The sequence below is a fragment of the Canis lupus genome, chromosome 6 (assembly GCF_003254725.2).
Source record: "Canis lupus dingo isolate Sandy chromosome 6, ASM325472v2, whole genome shotgun sequence".
Classification (NCBI taxonomy): Eukaryota; Metazoa; Chordata; class Mammalia; order Carnivora; family Canidae; genus Canis; species Canis lupus.
This window is the reverse complement of record NC_064248.1, coordinates 41003302-41020106: the sequence shown is the minus strand read 5'-3', so window position 1 is coordinate 41020106 and position 16805 is coordinate 41003302. Positions and strand designations below refer to the sequence as shown.

General features: G+C 38.8%; 1 protein-coding gene across 1 annotated transcript in view; it reads left to right on the top strand.

Annotated features, from left to right (window-relative positions):
• The first annotated feature begins 678 nt into the window (after positions 1 to 678).
• The window catches only part of LOC112640675 (olfactory receptor 11A1-like), a 53568-nt gene continuing 37441 nt past the window's right edge, over positions 679 to 16805 (top strand). The window contains exon 1 of the mRNA XM_025417281.3: positions 679 to 1167. The gene's annotated coding sequence lies outside the window, so the exon portion shown is untranslated. The remainder of the gene's footprint in view (positions 1168 to 16805) is intronic.

Sequence of the window (16805 nt, the reverse complement as noted above, 5' to 3'; positions counted from 1 at the left end):
TGCGCCAGTTCACACTTCCACCGCCTGTCCCTCATAAGACGCCCTCGTCGGCCGCTCCTGCCGCCGCCTCCCTGCAGCCCCGGCTGAACGGCACCGCCCGCCCTTCCACCAGGGGCTTGGCCGGTCTCTCGGATGCAGGATTCAACACCGGGAGCCGGGAGACTTCTGAAAAGAATTTCTCCGGAGAGCCAAGTGAAGAGGAAAAAAGATGTCTATGGAGGGCGAACTTTCAGAGAACCAGCCGATTAACTCTGACGATGACTTTGACCGAGGCATGAGATGAACGCGCGGTGGAGGGAAAGGTCAGGTTAAGAAGAGAGGCAAAACTTCAAGAAAGAGGAAATGAACGAGAAAGCGCAGGAAGCGGCAATAAACAGAGCGCTGCCCACGGGCAGGCGTCTAAGAGGCGCGCACAGCGTCAGGCACTAGTCCAGAGCCGCCGCCGACGTCTCCTCCGGCGCTGGCGGGAAAGAGAAACGTGCAGGAGCGGCGAGCGCATTGGCAGAAAATTTACCAATGACCCCGGAAGCGTTTTATTTTGCGTAGGCATCTTGAGCATATCCTCTCGTGATTCGTTCGTTGATCCGGAAGAAGAGACACCAAACGTCCTCTGCGATTGGATCGTAGCATCGGGGCGGTGCTTTAGCGAGCCAGTCACCTCGGCGACCGGATGTGACGATGCCGGAAGCCGCTGACTGAGCTGGGCCCGGCTGGCGGCTGCGGTGGGCGGGGTCGGCCGAGCCCGTCCGGCGCGGTCTTCCCCACGGACCCAGCGCTGCTGGGGGCGGTGCCATTAAGGCCCCGCCTCCCGCGTCGACTCCGATTGGCTCTGGCGCGACGCCGTCGGCTCGCGGGGGGCGGAGACTCGGGCCGCTCCTCCCAGAGGCCGGGGCCGGGCCGCGTCGTCAGCCGCTGCGGTCCTTCCGGTTTCTGGCAGCCGCGTCGCCTCCTTCCGAAGGCTGGGGTCCTCCTTTCGCAGCGAACCCGTTGGGCGCCGTCCAGCCCAACACCGGGTCGCTCCGGGTCTCGCCCCTCGGGAGGCCCTCGGCCCCTCGTTGCCCACTTCCCTGGAGGTGCCGGCCCCTCCCGCCCCTCTAAAATGTCCAATCACCTCCAGAGGGTCTTCCTGAAACCCGCAGAGGAAAGCTCGGGCAACGCCTCGCAGTGGTAAGTACTGGTTGCGACTCCCCCTCAACACGCCTGCCCCGGCCCGCCTCTTAGCAGGGTGCCCAGGCGGCCTTCTCCTCCGGGCGCCCTGGCCCCGCAGTGGGCGCGCCTTGGGGGCGAGCGCCGGCCGGCGGGGCGCTCACGGCCCTGGAGCCCTCCGAGCGCTCGAGCGCGCCCCTCCTGGAAACGTGCAGCCTCGGCCCGCCCCGGCCCCGCACGACTCCTGCGACGGAGCAGCTCTCCACGGGAGAGGAAGACCAACATGGCCGGCGCGCCCGCGTGGACGGACGCCTTCTGGAAGGTTCTCGCGCACTCGCCGGAAAACACGCAGCGCGCGCGCGGACCAGCAGGTGCCGCCCAGGTGGTGCGGCCCAGATGGTGCGGCCCAGGTGGCGCAGGCCCTCCCGTGCGGACGGCTGTTCCTTCAGAGGAGTGAGAAGGAAAGGAAGAATGTGTGCAGGGGATGCTTAGGATATGAAACCACAACCTGAAAAATTGATCTCGTCTGAGGGAATGGATCTTTTCTTTTTTAAAAAGGATTTTGCTTATTCATGAGAGACACAGAGAGTTAGAGACCCAGGCAGAGGGAGAAGCAGGCTCCCTGCGGGGAGCCCCATGCGGACCTCGATCCCGGGACCGGGCTCTCACCCTGAGCCGAAGGCAGGCGCTCCACCACCGAGCCACTCAGGCGGCCCTGGATTTTGTTTGTAAATTTTAAATAGTAGTTTTATATGGAAAGGAAGAAAAGTAGAATGATTGCCACGTGAGATCGGTGGTTGGGAACAGAGTCTTTGAAGCAGCTGTAATGAGAACGCCCTCTCTCGTTGGATATCTCCCTATTTGACATAGGGAGATTCCAGGATTTCTTTTAAAAAGGCGTACGTGGTTGCACATTTCCAAAACAGTTTATCACTAAGTCAATTTTTTTTAAAGTTCTGTTAGTCAACATGAAATAAAAGGGGAACAGAACTGTTAGGGAAGATCGACTATTTTAAGTTGTAGACTCCATGGTTAGTGGATATAGTAAGTGGTGAGAAAAAACTTAATTGGTGTCTGCGGAAGGAAAATGTGAAGGAAGATGGAAATTGAGAGGTAGAATTCATCTCTGGAAAACTGTGTTGATATTCCTCAAGAAGTTAAAAATAGACCTACCCTTGGACCCAGCAGTTGCACTACTGGGAATTTACCCCAAAGATAACAGAGGTAGTGAAATGACAGAACACCTGTACCATAATGTGAATAGCAGCATTGTTGACAATAGCCAAACTGCAGAAGGAGCCAAGATGTCAATTAGCATATGAATGGATACAGAATATGTGGCATATGCACACGTACATACACATGCACACATATATATATATACACACACACAATGGAATATTAGTCATCAGAAAGGATGGATACCTACCATTTATATCAACATGGATGGAACTGGAGGGTACTATGCTGAGTGAAATAAGTCAATTGGACAAAGACAATTATCATATTGTCTCACTCATATGTGGAATATAAGAAGGGAAAAGAAAGGAACGAGGGAAACTAAGTTTCCTAAACTATAGGGGAAATCAGAGAAGACAACAAACCATGAGAGACTCCTAACTCTGGGAAACAAAGGGTTATAGAAGTGGGGGCAGGTGGGTGAAATGGAGTGATAGGTGTTATACTATATGTTGGCAAATTGAATTTAAATAAAATTTAATAAATAAAACTTGAAACTATAATAAATAAATAGATCTGCCAAAAATTCACCATAAGGATGTCCATACCAAGACACATTGTAATTAAAATGGCAAAAAAAGTGATTAAAAGGGATTTTGAAGGTTGTAAGAGAAAAGAAGATACCTACATACAAAGGAAACTCCATAGACTGTCAACTGATTTTTTCAGCAGAAAATTGCAAACGAGAATGGAGTGATGTATTCAAAATGCTAAAAGGGAAATATCTGCAGTCACAAATACTTTATCTAACAAGGCTGTGATTCAGAATAGGAGGAGAGATGAAGAATATTTCAGACAAACAAAAACTAGAAGAGTTCATGACCACTAAACCAGCCTTATAAGATATATTAAAGGGAAGGAAGTCTTTTGAGTGTAAAGATCATTGAGGAGAATATAAAAAGTAAAAAACACACAAGCAGTAAATTAAGAATTTCTGTGAAAATCACTTAAAGGATTCATAAAATAAAAAGGATGTAAAATATGATGCCAAATATCTGAAACGTGGAAGGGGGGCATGTAAATAATGAGTTCAAAATTAAGTGACCATCAACTTAATACAGGCGATGATATGCAGAAGATCTTTTATATAAAATAAATGAAATTACAAATCAAAAATTAAATATATGCAAAAAATAAAGAACAAGGAATCTAAGCATATCACTAAAGAAAACCAAGAAAAGGAATGAGAGAAAAACTACAAAACAATCGTAAAACATATAACAAAATAGCAATAAAAGCACATCTACTAATAATTACTTTGAATGTAAATGGAATAAATGCTCCCATCAAAGGATACAGGATGACAGAGTGAATTAGAAAATCAGACCCATCTTTATGCTGCCGAAAAGAGACTCATTGCAAGCCTTAAAAAGTTATCTACATATTGAAAGTAAGAGTAAGGCATTAAGATGGTGGAGGATTTGCGGGACCCTAAGTTTGTCTCCTTCCTCAAATACAACTAAATAGTTATTAAATCATTCTGAACACCCAAGAAAGCAATCGGAGGTCTGAGAGAACAAACACTGCAAGCCTATAAGTCAAAAAGCAACCATTTTTTGGAGGGTAAGAGGTGCAGAGACTTGAATCTGGTGTGATATAGCTGTAGATACAGCATTGGGAAGGGAGCTTGATTAAGGAGGCTACTGCAAAGTATTCCGAATGGAGCACAAAATCGGAATTTTTAGAAGTCTGTTACAATGGGAGTCATGCTGGTTTAAGGGTGTTCAGGTGATGAAACCGGGTGAAATCCCAGGTGTGACATCATGCTCTGAGGATCCCCTGAGTCACAAGAATTGGTGGTGGCTAAGTGCTGCACTGTACCAGGTATAGGAGCATGGAAGCCAGCTGAGAAACCTTAGTCTAGGTGCCAGCTTTCTGCTCTGTGTTGCCATAAACTTCAAACCACTGTGTGGTCCTGTGACTGCTTTCCTGGGACAGGTTCAGCAAAGGCAGAAGTGTGGCAAGACCCTCCCCGGGAGGAAGAGAGTGGATTGGTACCATGGGAGTCCCTACAATTTGTAGTTTTGAAACTCAGTCATGTGCCTGATATAAAAAAAGCTCAGACACAGGCAGACTTCTGATGGAAACAGGAGGGACAAGACTGATTGATTGCTTTTCTGTGAGAAATCACAGAAGAGTGAGGGGTGTGAATTTTCAGGCCCAGCTATCAGTGCTGAAAGCCTTCAGGGAGCAAAGCAGTGCCATCTAGTGGAGTCTGGAGCCACTTACACCAAGCCCTGCATCCCTGTGCCCTGGAAGCACAGCCCCGCAAGGGCAAGTCCACCTGCAAATCAGCACAACAGGGCCCTCTCCCAGAAGATCACAACTTGTTCACATCAAGTTTACTGATCAGAGAGGACTGCAAAGCTTCAGCTCTAAGGGAAATAGGATCTAGCATCCTTTATACTTTTATCCTTTATTTTTAAAATTATTGTCAGTAATTTTCTCTTTTCAATTCTTTTTCTACTTCTAATTTTTATATATGCTTTTTATATATTTTTTATTTCCTTTCACTGTGTTTTATTATATATATGTGTGTATATACATATATATATGAAATAAAAAATATAAAGGAAATATATATACACACATATATATGCATGCCTTCTTTCTTATTTTAGGATATAGTTCCTTTTAACAAGCAGACCAAAACACACCCAGGATCTAGGTTTTTGTTGTTCCTGTTTCTCCTGTTGTTGTTATTGCTGTTGTTTTTCTTCTTTTCTGGACAAAATGACAAGATAGAATTCATCCCAAGAAAGAATAGGAGGTAGTATTCATGACCAGGAATTTAATCAATATAGAGATAAGTAAGATGTCTGAACTAGAATTTAAAACAATGTATATAAAGATACTAGCTGAGTTTGAAAAAAGCATAGAAGACACTAGAGAATCCCTTACTGTAGAGATATAAGAACTAAAATCTAGTCAGGCTGAACTAAAAAATGCTATACCCAAGATGCATCCCAAGTGGAGGCCATAAAAACACGGATGACCAAAGCAGAAGAGTGAAACAATAATAAAGAAGATAAAATATTGAAAATAATGAAGGTGAAAATAAGGAAAGAAAACTATTAGATTATAAAGGCAGACTTTGGGAACTCTGCAATTCCATAAAGTAAAACAATATCCATAACACTGGAGTTCTAGAAGAAGAGTGGGAAAACAGAACAGAAGGTTTATTTGAACAAATTATGGCTAAAAACATCCCTAATATAGGAAAGGGAACAGGCCTTCAAGTCCAAAGGCACAGAGAACTCCCCTCAAAATCAACAAAGATAGGGTGACCAAGACATATCATAGTGAAACTTGCAATTTACAAAGATAAAGAGAAAATCCTCAGAGCTCTTCGGGGATGAGGTCCTTAACCTAAAGGGTAGACATATAAGGCTGGCATAAGACCTTCCACAGAGACCTGGCATGCCAGAAAGGACTGGCATGATATATTCAATGTGCTAAATGAGAAAAATACGTAGTCAAGAATACACTATCCAGCAAAACTGTCATTCAGAATAGGAGAGATAAAGAGTTTCCAAGACAAAAACTAAAGGTATTTGTGAACACTAAATCAGCCCTGCAAGAAATATTAAAGGAGACTTTTGAGTGGAACGAGAGCTCCAAAATAACAAATACTAGAAAGGAACAGTTACTTTATAGGTAATACAAGGACACCACATACATATCATTCAGTAATTACTCTGAATGTAAAGGGACTACATGCTGCAATCAAAATACACAGGTTATCAGAATGGATTAGAAAACAAGATGCAGGGATCCCTGGGTGGCGCAGCGGTTTAGCGCCTGCCTTTGCCCCAGGGCACAATGCTGGAGACCCGGGATCGAATCCCACATCGGGCTCCTGGTGCATGGAGCCTGCTTCTCCCTCTGCCTATGTCTCTGCCTCTCTCTCTCTCTCTCTCTCTCTCTGTGACTATCATAAATAAAATAAAAGAAAAGAAAAGAAAAGAAAACAAGATGCATTGATATGTGGCTTAGAAGAGACTCATTTTACCACCAAAGGTACCTCCAGATTGCAAGTGAGGGGGTGAATAATCATTTATCATGCTAATGGACATCAAAAGAAAGCTGGAGTAGTCATACTTCTATCATACAAAATAGATTTTAAACAAATAACTAATAAGAAATTAAGGACACTATTTCATAATATATCCTTGGTCTATTCAACAAGAAGACCTAACAATTGTAATATTCATGCCCCTAACTTGGGGGAAGAGCCAAATACATAAATCAATTAATAACACTTAGAGAAACTCATTGATGATAATAAATACAATAATAGTAGGGAACTTTAACACCCAACTCACAGCAATGGACAGGTCATGTAAGCAGATCAATAAGGAAATGAGAACTTTGAATGACACTTAACATGTATTCAGGACATTTTATCCTAAAGCAGCAGAATACACATTCTTTTCAAGTGCATATGTAATATTCTCCAGAATAGATCTCATACTAGGCACAAATGAGAATTCAACTGGTACAAAAAGATTGAGATCATACTATGCATATTTTTAGGATACAATGCTATAAAACTTGAAGTCAATCACAAGAAAAAAGCTGAAGAGACCACAAAGGTTAAAGAACACCCTACTACAGAGAGAATGAATCAACAAGGAAATTAAAGAAGAAATAAAAAATACATGGAAGCAGATAAAAATGAAAACATGACAGTTCACGACCTTTGAGATGCAACAAAGGTGGTCCTAAGAAGGAAATATATAGCAATACAGGCCTTAAGAAGACAGGAAAATCTCAAATACACAACCTAACCTTACACCTAAAGAGGCTGGAAAAAGAACACCAAATAAATCCTGCTGCCTAAATCCAGCAGGAGAAGAGAAATAATAAATATTAGAACAGAAATCAATGATACAGAAATTTTAAAAAACAGATCAAGAATCAACAAATTAGTTCTTTCAAAGAACAGATTCTAGTTCTTTGAAAGAATTAACAAAATTGATAAATCCTTAGCCAGAAATATCAAAAAGAAAAGAGAAAGGACCCAGATAAATAAAATCGAGTGAAAGAGAAGAGATCACAAGCAACACCGTAGAAAAATAATTTTAAGAGAATATTATTAGCAATTATATGCCAACAAATTAGGCAATCTGGAAGAAATGGATCAATTCCCAGAAACATGTAAACTACTAACTGAAACAGGAAGAAATAGAAAAACTGAGCAGACCCATAACCAGCAGTGAAATTGAATCAATAATAAAAAGTCTCCCAACAAGTGAGTCAAGGGCCAGATGGCTTCCTAAGGGGATTCTATCAAGCTTTTAAAGAAGAAATCATACTTATTCTTCTGAAACTGTTCCCAAAAGTAGAACTGGCAGGAATACTTCCAAACTCATTCCATGTTGCCAGTATTACTTGATTCCAAAATCAGACAACTGCATTAAATAGAATTAAAGACCAGTATCTCTAATGAATACAGATGCAAAAATTCTCAGTAAGATACTAGCTAATCAGATCCAACAGTATATTAAAAGAATTATTTACACTATTAAGTGGTTTTATTCCTGGGCTGTTAGGCTGGTTCAACATTTACAAATCAATCAGTATGATACACCATATTAATAAAGGAAGGGATAAAAACCATATGATCCTCTCAATAGATAAATAAAAAGCACCTGACAAAATTCAGCACCCATTCTTTATAGAAACCTTCTACAATGTAGGGGAAAAGGGATCATATCTCAACATCAAAGAGGCCTTATATAAAAGACACACAGCTAACTAACATCATCCTCAATTGAGGAAAACAGAGCTTTTCCTCTAAGTTCAGGAACATGACAGCGATGTTCACTCTACCATCATTGTTCAACATACTATTGGAAGTCCTATCTTCAGAAATCAGACAACAAAAATAATTAAAAGGCATCCAAATCATCAAAGAAGAAGTGAAACTTTCACTCTTGGCAGACAATATGATACTCTATGTAGAAAGCCCAAAAGACTCCACCAAAATTTGCTAGAACTGATACAGGAATTCAGCAAAATTACAGGATATAAAATCACAGAAGTCTGTGGCATTTGTATTCACTAACAATAAAGTAGCAGAAAGAGAAATCAAGAAGTTGATCTTGTTTACAATTGCACCAAAAAATAAGATACCTAGAAATAAACCTAACCAAAGAGATAAAAGATATAGTATGAATACTATAGAACACTTATTTAAAAATTGAGGAAAACACAAATAAATAGGAAAACATTCCATGTTCATGCATTAGAAGAACAAATATTGTTAAAATATCTATACTACCCAAAGCCATCTACACATTTAATGCAATCCCTATCAAAATGCCACGAGCATTTTTCACAGAGCTGGAAGAAACAATTCTAAAATTTGTATGGAACCAGAAAGACACTGAATAGATGAGGTAAGTTGAAAAAGAAAAGCAATGCTGGAGGCATCACAATACCAGACTTCAATCTGTATTACAAAGCTGTAGTCATCAATACAGTATGCTGCTGGCACAAAAACAAACACATAGATCGATGGAACCCAGAAATAGACCCTTAACTCTATGGTCAACTAATCTTTGACAAAGCAGGCAAGAATAACCAATGGAAAAGCAAATGGTGTTGGAAAATCTGGACGGCCACATGCAGAAGAATGAAACTGGACCACTTTCTTATACCATACACAAAAATAAATTCAAAATGGATGAAACACCTAAATATGAGATAGAATCCATCAAAATCCTAGAGGAGAACATAAGCACCAGCCTCTTTGACCTGGGCCACAGCAACTTCTTGCTATACCTGTCTCCAGAGACAAGGGAAACAAAAGGAAAAAAGAACTATTGGGACCTCATCAGGATAAAAAGCTTTTCCACAGACAAAGGAAACAATCAGGAAAACTAAAAAGCAACCTAAATAATGGGAGAAGATATTTGCAAATGACATATCATATGAAGGGCTAGTATCCAAAATCTCTAAGAAGAGCTTATCAGTCTCAACACCCCAAAACAAGAAATGCAGTCAAGAAGTGGGCAGAAGACATGAACAGACATTTCCTTAAAAAAAGATAGAAATGGCTAACAGACACTTGAAAAAATGCTCAATATCACTTGGCATCAGGGAAATACAAACCAAAGACACAATGAGATACCACATTACACCAGTCAGAATAGCTAACATTAACAAGTCAGGAAACAACAGGTATTGGTGAGGATGCAGAGAAAGGAGGACTCTCACACTGCTGATGGGAATGCAAACTGGTGCAACCACTCTGGGAAACAGTAAGGAGTTTCCTCAAAAAGTTAAAAATAGAACCCAGCAATTGCACTACTAGGTATTTATCCAAAGGATACAATTTGAAGGGGCACATGTACCCCAATGTTTATAGCAGCAATGTCCATAACAGCCAAAATATGGAAGGACCCAGATGTCCATCAACTGATGAATGGATAATGATGTGGAATATATATATATATATATATATATATATATATATATATATATATATATATATATATAATGGAATATTACTCAGCCATCAAAAAGAATGAAACCTTGCCACAGAACTGGAGGATATTATGCTAAGTGAAATAAGTTAGTGAAAGGAAGATGAATATCATATGATTTCACTCATATGTGGAACTCAAGAAACAAAACAGATGAACATAGGGGAAGGGAAGGAAAAATTAAAAATAAAATAGGATGAAAACAGAGAGGGAGGGATGCCTGGGTGGCTCAGTGGTTAAGCGTCTGCCTTTGGCTCAGGGCATGATCCTGGAGTTCCAGGATTGAGTCCTACATTGGGCTCCCTGCATGGAGCCTGATTCTCCTTCTGCCTATGTTTCTGGTGCGCTCTCTCTCTCTTTCTCTCTCTGTGTGTGTCTAATGAATAAATAAATGAAATCTTAAAAAAAACGGAGGCAAACCATAAAAGACTCAACTACAGGGAACATACTACTGAGGGTTGCTGGAGGAGGGATAGGGTAATTGGGGTGATGGGCATTAAGGAGGGCACTTGACGGAATGAGCAACAGTTATATACAACTGATGAATCACTAAATTTTACCCCTTGAACTAATAATATACTATATTTTAACTAAACTGAATATTTATTTATTTGTTTATTTATTTTTTACTAAATTGAATTTAAATAAATTTAAAATAAAAGGAAATATGGGCATGAAAAGTAAATAAATAAGATTAAATTTACAAGGGCACAGAGAAACATTTATCATATAAATGGACATCAAAAGAAAGCCAGAGTAGCAATACTTACATTGGATAATTAGACTTTAAATCAAAGACTGTAACAAGATATGAAGAAGGGCTCTGTATCATTATAAAGGAGATGATCCAACCAGAGATTTAACAACTATAAATACTTATGCACCTAAGATAGGAGTACCTACATATACAAAACATAACAATCATAAAGAAACTAACCCAATAATAATACAATAATAGTAGGATACTTTAATACTCTACTTACATCAATGAAAAGACCATCCAAACAGAACATCAACAAGAGACCGTGGCTTTAATTGATGCACTGGACCAGATGGATTTAACAAATATAATTCAGAACATTACATCCTAAAACAGCAGAATACACATCCTTTTCAAGTACCCATGGAACATTCTACAAAAGAGATCACATATTAGGACATAAACAAGACTCACAAATTCAAAAAGATCAAAGTCATACCATACATCCTTTCTGGACCACAATGCTATGAAACTAGAAATCAGTCACAAGAAAAAAAACTGTGAATACAGAAAGAGAGAGAGGAGAGGGGGAGAGAGAGAGAGAGAGAGAAGAAGGAAGGAAGGAAGGAAGGAAGGAAGGAAGGAAGGAAGGAAGGAAGGAAGAAGGAAAACAGAGACAAGTATAGAAAATTAGGAGAATGAAGTCTTATGCATACAAAATATCAATAAAAAGGGATTATAAAAAGAAAATGAACAGAAATTTTGATGGTAAAATGTTTAATAACTGTGATTGAAAGTTTACTAGAGGACTGAACAGCAGCAGAAGCAGATTTGAGCAGGCAGCAGAAAGAATCAGAGAACTTGAAGGTAAGCCAATTAAGATTACCCAGTCTGGGGAAGAAAAAGTAAAGAAATTAATAAAAATGAACAGAGTTTAAGAGACCTGTGGGACACTGGGAAGTGTACCAACATACATGCTAGGATAAGCTCAAACAGCCACACCAGACAATTATAATAAAACTGTTGAAAACCAAAGACAGGAATCCTGAAAGCAGAGAAGTGATTCATCACAAATAATCAATGTTCACTAAGATTAACAGCATACTCCTCACTAGAAACCACTGAGGCTATAAAATAGTGGGATAATGTATTAAGTATTAACTATATTTTCTGTATTCTTGATGCTCCACGGTCTTGGGTCTTACAAATTTTGGGAGAAACTTCCCCTTCCAGTGTTAGCTAATTCCTAGATATAGCAAATGACTTGCCTGTGAATAGTTCTGATACACAAACCAATCCAAAGCCCCCATATCTCCCCACAACTTCTTTACTGATTTCTTACACTACAAACCTCTATTTCCCCTTCCCTAATCACTCTAAGGTACTTGACAACCAGAAACAGTCTCTACATCCTAGAACCCACTGAAATTATTCAGCTAGCCAATCTTAAGCCAGCTTATCCCATGTACCCCTGCCTTGTCCATTCCTTCCCATAAAACCATGATCAATGCTTGTTTTCCTTGTGTGGTCTTCCATGGCATGCCATGTGTCCTGATTCTAGGGAACTGTGAGTAAAGATTCCTTCCTTCACGATAGTTACTTCTGTGGCTATGTTCTTGCTAACCTGATTAAAACAAGTCCAGGTACATTTTAAAAACCGATTGCATGCTCAAGAGAAAAAAGTTTTTAAACAATAATTCCATATCTGGCAAAATTATACTCCAAAAATTGAGAAATTAAGACATCCCCTAATAGGCAAAAACTGAGAAATATGTGACTGGTAGCCTCCCCTACAAGAAATGCTAAAGGGAATTACTTCAGGCTGAAATGAAAAGATAATAGACAATTAGACAATAAAGAACAACAAAGCTAATTATATAGATAAATATAAAAATCTGTATCAATGTGTTTTTAGTTCGTAATTTTGCTTTTTTTCTATGAGATTTAGGAAGAACTACATAAAACGATTTTATGAACTTAAGTTAGTAGGCATACAATAACAAAAATCAAAGGGGGGAGGGTAAGTATATAAGAGCAAAGTATTTGTGTACTATTGAAACTAAGTTGGTACTCTTTGAACTACATTGTTATACACATTAAGTTAATTGTAGTCCACAAGGCAACCACCAATAAAATAACTTGAAATTTTATACCCAAAGAAATAAGAGGGGAATCCAAAATAGTACGTTAGAGAATATCCAAAATAAAAGACAGTAATGGAGGAACTAAGGAATAAAAAGTATTTAAGGCATATAGAAAACAAATTGTAAAATGGTAGAAGTCTGATATTATCAGTAATCACTAGAAATGTAAATATATTAAACTAACTAAAGGGCATAGATGAGAAGAATAGGTTTGAGAAATGATCCAAATATATGCTGTCTATAAGAGATCCACATTTGATCTCAAGATACAGACAGATTAAGAGTGAAAGGATAGAAATATATATTCCATGTAAACAATAACTAAAAGAGAGTTGAAGTAGTTATATTAATATCAGACAAAATGACTTCTAAGGCAAAAACTCTTGAAAGACATAGAAGGACATTTTATAACAATAAAAGGATTCATCCATGAAGATGTAATACATATGCACCTAAAAATAGAGCCCCCAAATATCTGAAATAAAAACTGACAGATTGAAGGGAGAAACACATACTTAATTATAATAGTCTTTGACTTCAACACCTCACTTTCAATAATGACTGGAAGAAGTCCACAACCAGAGATCTAAGCCAAAGAGATATATAAGTAACATGCCTGATGGAGAATTTAAAGCAGTCACCATAAGAATACTCACGGGACTTGGGGGAAAAAATGGAAGGCATCAGTGAGACGCTTACCATAGAGATAAAAGAATTAAAAAAGAATCAGAGATGAAGAATATAATAAATGAGATTAGAAATAAATTTGATGCAATGAACACAGGCTGAAAGAAGCAAAGGAACGAATTAATGACCTACAAGACAAAGTAATGCAAAGCAATGAAGCTGAACAAAAGAGAGAAAGAAGAATGCAACATGAGAATATACTTAGGGAACTCAATGACTCCACAAAACATATTAACATTTATATTATAGGAGTCCCAGAAGAAGAAGAGAGAGTAAAGAAAGCAGAAAATTTATTTGAAGAAATACTCACTGGAAAGTTATCTAATCTGGGGAAGGAAACAGACATCCAGATCTAGGAGGCATAGAGAGGTATTATCAAAATCAACAAAAGCAGGCTTAGACCAGACATATTGTAATTAAATTTGCAAAATATAGCCATAAAGAAAAAAATCATTTTTTATTTTTATTTTTTAATTTTTTTAAGAGATATTATTTATCTATTCATGAGAGACACAGAGAGAGAGGCAGAGACACAGGCAGATGGAGAAGCAGGCTCCATGCAGGGAGCCTGATGTGGGACTCGATCCCGGGACTCCAGGATCACGCCGTGGGCCGAAGGCAGGCGCTAAACCACTGAGTCACCCAGGGATCCCCAGAAAAAAATCTTAAAAGCAACAAGACAAAAGAAATCCTTAACTTATAAGAGAAAACCTGTAAGGCTAGCAGGATATCTTTCAACAAAATCTTGGTAAGCCAGAAAGGAGTGCCATGATATATGCCAAGTGCTGAATGGGAAAATCTGCAGCCAAGAATAATCCATCCAGCAATGCTATCATTCTGAATGAAAGAAGAGATAGTTTCCCCAACAAAGAAAAACTAAAGGAGTTTGTAATCACTAAACCAGCCTTGCAAGAATTATGAAAGGAGACTCTGAGTAGAAAGTAGAGACCAAAAGTGACAGTATAAAGACAGGAAATATAAAGCAGTAAAAACGAATATTTCTGTAAAAAAATTGGCCAAGAAACTTACAAAAAGGCATATAAAATATAACAATATATACCTAAAACATGGAGGAAGAGAGGAAAAAAGAATGAGTTCAAGCTTGAATGACCATCAACTTAATACAGACTGTCATACACAGAAGAGGTTATATACAAACATAAAGATAACCATATAGCAAAACCCACGAATAAACATGCAAAAAGTAAAGAGAAAGAAACCCAAATATATCACTAAAGAAAATCAGCAAAACATGAGAAAGCCAAGAAAGGATCAGAGAAAATCTCCAGAAACAACTACAAAACAACAAAATAGCAATAAATACACACTTACCAATAATTACTTTGAAGGTAACTAGACTGAACATTCCAATCAAAAGTCATAAGAAGACAAAATAAATTTTAAAAAAAGACCCACACACATGTTGCCAACAAGACTCATTTAAGAACTAGAGACACCTGCAGATTGAAAATGATGGGATGGAGAAACATTTATCATGCAAATGAATGTCAAAATAAAGCTGGAGTAGCAATACTTATATTGGAAAGCCTAGACTTCAAAACAAGCGCTGTAACAAGAGATGAAGAAGGGCACTATATAACAATAAAGGGGACAATCCAACAAGAAGATATAGCAATTGAGCTATTTATGCACCCAATATAGGAGCACCAAAATATATAAAGTCATTTATAACAAACATAAAGGAACTCATTGTTAATAAAATAATAATAGTATAGAGCTTTAATACCCCAATTTTATGGATGGACAGATCATCTACACAGAAAATCAACAAGGAAACAATGGCTTTAAATGATGCACTTGACAAGATGGACTTAACAAATATATTCAGAACATTTCAGCCCCAGAGAATTATACATTCTTTTCAAGTGCACGTGGAATGTTCTCCAGAAGACATCACATATAAGGTCACAAAATAGTCCTCGGCAAATACGAGATTAAAGTCATACCATGCACCTTTTCTAATCACAACACTATGAAACTAGAAGTCAACAACAAGAAAAAAAATTGGAAAGCAAATACTAAACAAAAAAAAGGGGGGGGGACCAGGAAATCAAAGAACAAATTTTAAAAAATACACGTAATGAAATGAAAAGGAAAATACAATGGTGCAAAAACTTTAGGATGGAATCTGTAATCAAAAATCTCCCAAAGAAATTCTATCAAACGTTTAAAGAAGAAACCATACCATTCTACTAAAGCTGTTCGGAAAAATAGAAAGAGGTGGATACTTCCAAACTCCTTCTATGAGGCCAGCATCACCTTAATTCCAAAACCAAAGACCCCACCAAAAAGAATTATAGACCAATATCCCTGATGAACATGGATGCAAAGACTCTCAACAAGATACTAACAATACATTAAGATTATTCACCATGACCAAGTGGGATTTATCCCCAGGATGCAAGGCTGGTTCAACACTCATAAAGCAATCAATGTGATTGATCATATCAGCAAGAGAAAAAACAAGAACCATATGATCCTCTCAATAGATGCAGAGAAAGCATTTGACAAAATACAGCATCCATTCCTGATCAAAACTCTTCAGGGTGTAGGGATAGGGAGGGAACATTCCTCAACATGTTTAAAAGCCATCTACAAAAAGCCCACAGCAAATATCATTCTCAATGGGGAAACACTGGGAGCCTTTCCCCTAAGATCAGAAACACGACAGGGATGTCCACTTTCACCACTGCTATTCAACATAGTACTAGAAGTCCTAGCCTCAGCAATCAGGCAGCAAAAAGAAGTAAAAGGCATTCAAATTGGCAAAGAAGAAGTCAAACTCTCCCTCTTCACTGATGACATGATACTCTACATAGAAAACCCAAAAGACTCCACCCCAAGATTGCTAGAACTCATACAGCAATTCAGCAGTGTGGCAGGATACAAGATCAATGCCCAGAAGTCAGTGGCATTTCTATAAAGTAACAATGAGACTGAAGAAAGAGAAATTAAGGAGTCCATCCCATTTACAATTGCACCCAAAAGCATAAGACTAAACCTAACCAAAGAGGTAAAGGATCTATACCCTAAAACCTTCTGAATATTTCTGAAAGAAATTGAGGAAGACACAAAGAGTTGGAAAAATATTCCATGCTCATGGATTGGCAGAATTAATATTGTGAAAATGTCAATGCTACCCAGGGCAATTTACACATTTAATGCAATCCCTATCAAAATACCATGGACTTTCTTCAGAGAGTTGGAACAAATTATTTTAAGATTTGTGTGGAATCAGAAAAGACGCCGAATAGCCAGGATAATTTTAAAAAAGAAAACCATAGCTGGGGGCATCACAATGCCAGATTTCAGGTTGTACTACAAAGCTGTGGTCATCAAGACTGTGGTACTAGCACAAAAACAGACACATAGATC